This window comes from Berghia stephanieae, chromosome 5 (assembly GCF_034508935.2).
Source record: "Berghia stephanieae isolate SIO BIC M18660-M18661 chromosome 5, UCSD_Bste_1.3, whole genome shotgun sequence".
In the NCBI taxonomy this organism is placed as follows: domain Eukaryota; kingdom Metazoa; phylum Mollusca; class Gastropoda; order Nudibranchia; family Aeolidiidae; genus Berghia; species Berghia stephanieae.
In genome coordinates this window covers 28,431,595-28,436,594 of record NC_088364.1, presented here as the reverse complement: position 1 = coordinate 28,436,594, position 5,000 = coordinate 28,431,595, and the positions used below count along the sequence as shown (strand labels likewise).

The 5,000-nt window shown below is 33.3% G+C and overlaps 1 protein-coding gene across 1 annotated transcript in view; it reads left to right on the top strand.

Moving 5' to 3' along the window:
- Nucleotides 1-5,000, top strand: part of LOC144972705 (putative E3 ubiquitin-protein ligase HERC4) — a gene marked incomplete in the record, with an annotated part of 65,378 nt that overhangs the window by 46,543 nt on the left and 13,835 nt on the right.

Here is a 5,000-nt window from a genome sequence, read left to right as displayed (position 1 = left end):
CACACGTGGTCGGACAAACATAGTTTGGTTGTTTATAAACAGTAACGTGAATGAATTCGACCCCTCTCTGATCATTGTTATTGTTTTTATACCGCCAAATGCGTTACTAGTTATCACACGATTTTCTCGATCAGATTATGAACGTTTAAATTTACACATAGTTTTCTGTGTCAGTGCTATTGATCAATCGGTAGATCAGTGGGTATTTTACTAAAACACATCGATAGTAAAATCTGTGTAGTTTGCTGTGTCTACCAATCACTGCTTTGTTTACATTATGGCGATTGTCCGAGAGACGTGGTTATCAACCTGTCTATAGATAGTATTCGCTTGGCTGAGAAGCTCATAACATTGCCATCCGGAAGTATAACGGACCAACACACAAAACTGTGTGTATCCATGTACGTTTATAGTCCGGTTAATACAGTTCAGTGAGCATTACTCATAAACGCGGATGACAAAAAACAATAACAAAGACCTGAGTGACGTCATCTGCATACTATCTATTGCCATTTCATCTGCATATCTCATATCTAATCTAAAAGTAAAATCGTTGAAACACTTCAAAAACCGTACATGGCTCGTAATCTTCTTCGTGGGCTTAAGCGGCTATGTGGTCTAGTGGTATGACACTCGCTTTCGGATCGGAAGGTCCTGGGTTCGAGCCTCGCGCTCGGCGCATAGTTGAGTCCTTGGAAAAGGCTCTTTACTCACATTCTCTCACCGTACTCAGGTGTAAAATGAGTACCTGGCCGTTCACAGCGTTGTCTTTGTCCGAAAAATTGTAATATCGCCTAACAGGCGGTATTTCCCGTCCTACATATTAAATGTTGCTGTTGACCAGGGACCCCTTGTAAAGCGCTTAGAGCACATTTAGTGGATATTGCGCTATATAAAAGCTCATTTTAAAACAACAATCCTGACACTTCCCTAAATATTACGATGATCATAAAAAGAAAGTAAAACTTGTGTTGTCATTAACAGTCCACAATGAAACAAATGATTTGACTGTCGAATACATATCACTGTTCACTTTATTTTGATGCTCGTCGCTGTGTATAATGACCCATTACAAAAAAAAATATGAGTTCATGAAGGAGACGCGTCAGCACACAAAACATACCTGCCAAATATTACGAATTTTTCGTAATTTTAAGAATTTTGGACAACTTTCATGGCCAAATACAAACTTTTATGGAAAATTACCAATTTTTAATTCCCATTATTACTTAAATAATGATGACTATAATGATTAATACGACTAATACGACTACTACTACTACTACTACTAACTACTACTACTACTGCTACTACTACTACTACTACCACTACTACTACTACTACTACTACTACTACTACTACTACTACTACTAATACTACTACAATTACTACTACTACTACTACTACTACTACTACTACTACTACTACTACTATTACTACTACTACTACTACTACTACTACTACTACTACTACTACTACTACTACTACTACTACTACTAATACTACTACTTATTTCCTTGTTATATTACTAAAAATTGACATAAAAATGACTAAATTTCAATTTTCAATTTGGCAGGTCTGCACAAAAGAATACACCAACCAAACACATTTCAGATTAAGAATTAGGTAAATGCGTTGCCACAGATTATGTCCCCTCGTGATGTCTAACACAGTGAATACTATTGAGAGGAGAATACACATGTATACACTCAATTTTTTGGGGGCTCGGTGATTCTTAGAGTGAACAATAATCACAAAATGACACATTTAATTAAAACAATATGCCACACCACTGAGTTACGAATTCCGTGTAGAATTTTTTTTTTATGGGAAGCAGTAGTTGTGACGTCACAACATCCTTTCTTCCTGTTCAAAACTCTTTGGAAGTGAGTAACAAGTCCTCTAGACACTGTTGTTTGTGTTGATTTTAAAAAAAGGGTATACGGCTCTTACGATACAATAAGGTCATATCAGCACCATATAAAAAGTCGCCAACCATTCAAAAAACCCACTGAAATTTCAAAAAAATAAATATTTTGTCTTTGTTTTGGTCTTTATAAATGGCAACGACTGTATTATACTTTCAATTCTTTTTAGATAGTATGCGCTTGGCCAAGAAGCTCATAACATTGCCATCCGGAAGTATAACGGACCAACACACAAAACTGTGTGTATCCATGAACGTTTATAGTCAAGTAAATACAGTTCAGTGAGCATTACTCATAAACGCGGATGGTAAAAACAATAACAAAGACCTGAGTGACGTCAACTTCGAACGATCTATATTGTATCAAGTGAGATAGAGCTGATCATGACAAAAAAAACAAACAAAAAACCTAAGATATTCTTTGAGTATTCATTATAATTGTACCTCCGTCTTCAAATTATTTACTCGGGGCAAGGACTTGAATGGTCGTTGAACATCTAATGGGTGAATCGCTTGATAGTCATGGATTCTATCAAACGATTTGTAATACTGTTGGTTTATTTTATGGTTGTCTGTTATGGATCCCAAAACAATCCCACCAGATCTTTCGACAACAGCAGCCGCTTCTTTAACAACATCAAATTGATAGGATGATGTTAGTTTATGGACAGGGTTACAGATATCATGAGGCTTGGTCCTCCGTGCATACATTTCATCATCACGCACAACATTGATGAAGCTTTAGACTCAGGATATTTCTTGACATTCCATTCAAAACACCACCAGAATAGGCAACAGTTGGACGAATTTTAACCTCATCGATTATGAGAAACACATTCTCCTGTTGATCACTTGTCTTGTGAAATGTTATCAAGTTCATGTTCGTTCCAGACACGATACTCTGAAGTTTTCGCTTGCTGGGTAGCACCAAGAATTCCCGCAAGTGGTCATAGCTATCATCCGGCTGTTGCTTTGTTTGGAGTAGAATCTCGATTGCCTTTTCTATTCCATGATTACAATGAATATCATAATTTAAAACAGCGTTTACAGACTCATAAAATTGTGAATAATAGGTTAGTCCATTGTTCGGGTTCAATATTTTGCTCAAAGGCACATTTATTTCCTTCTTGTAAGCTGAAAGTGTCAGCGGTGAACATAATGTTGGTTTATTGTAAACAACAAGTGGCATACTACTCTCAGAGTAATCTTTAGTCATAAAAACAAAAACAAATTTATCCTCAAATTTTGACATCATTATATTATCATATTTTCTTCGTAATTCTTTCTCTGGAGAAAAATCATTGAAGGAAGCGATGTTATCCTTTTTCTTCAAGTATTCCAGTTGTCTGTCTTCTGGTTGAGGTTGGCGAGGGGCTGGCTTTCGTGTCGGCAAACATGAAGTCGGTACACCGTTGAAAATAGTCGGTGGACATGCAGGTACAGTCAGGCCTCCTGGTATTTTAATCATTTGGACATCTGCAACCCAATGTCTTTCACCAATAAAAAACCTTTCTGGATTTATACATAGTTTTCACGAGGGGAAGCACATTAATCCAACTTTGTCTTTCACTTTCGTCTTTTGGTAGTCTGAACACCCTACACCTGTTTCTGTCATTATAGTTGCCATTACAGTTCACAATATTGCACCTATTCGGCATTTTGAAATATAAGAGTCAATGAAGATTGAATACTAACAAACGTTATCAAAGAAAACGTACCTTTATTTTAATAAATAGTAATCCGATAATCAGAAAGTATCAGAAATCACTTAGAGCGAACATGGGTTATTATATTAGTGGTTTGTTTATTTCAGTCATAAACAAAGAAGAAAAAGACATCGTTGGCATCAATATGAGTTCGTTAAAACCGACGTTTTGTTTCAAGCGTGTTTGGTATAAGCATGCTCTATTGTATGCGTTTAAACATGATATTCTGCTTAAATTTTATTCTAAAATGTTTATCATATCATATGATGTTGTTTTCGTGTAGAAATGAACATTTGGTAAGGAAACAAAGAATGAATCTGGTAGAAAATACAGGGGAAAAAATCTGCATGTCCTTACATCTAGTAGTCTTTGACTCGGGGAAATGACCAGTATGGCGCGACAACATTTCAAAGAGAACCGTTTTAATATTCCATACATAATTTCATTCAATACATCTTAGAAATGTAAGAAAGAGTTAAACACAAAAGCTTCAATTTCTGATGTATTTTATTCCACTTCCTACAAACATAATAATCATACTCTTGACATTAATAATAATATAATTAATAATAATAATAATAATAATAATAATAATAATAATAATAATAATAATAATTAATAATAATAATAATACTAATAATAATAATATTAATAATAATAATAATAAGAATAATACTAATGATAATAATAATACTAATAATAATAGTAATAATAATAATAATAATAATAATAATAATAATAATAATAATAATAATAATAATAATAATAATAATATAATAACAACAACAACAATAACAATAATAATAATAATAATAATAATAATAATAATAATAATAATAATAATAATAATAATAATAATAATAATAATAATTATTATTATTATTATTATTATTATTATTATTATTATTATTATATTATTATTATTATTATGTGGCTATGTGGTCTAGTGGTATGACACTCGCTTTCGGATCGGAAGGTCCTGGGTTCGAGCCTCGCGCTCGGCGCATAGTTGAGTCCTTGGGAAAAAGGCTCAATACTCACATTCTCTCACCGTACTCAGGTGTAAAATGAGTACCTGGCCGTTAACAGCGTTGTCTTTGTCCGAAAAATTATAAAATCGCCTAACAGGCGTCATGTCCCGTCCTACATGACCCCTTGTAAAGCGTTTTGAGCACATTTAGTGGATATTGCGCTATATAAAGCTCAATTTAATTTCAATTTTATTATTATTATTATATTATTATTATTATTATTATATATTATTATTATTATTAATTATTATTATTATTATTATTATCGTTATTGTCATATGTATCGTCGAAATCGTTATAAAATTTTTATAGATGATGAGGCAAATTTTTGGGTTT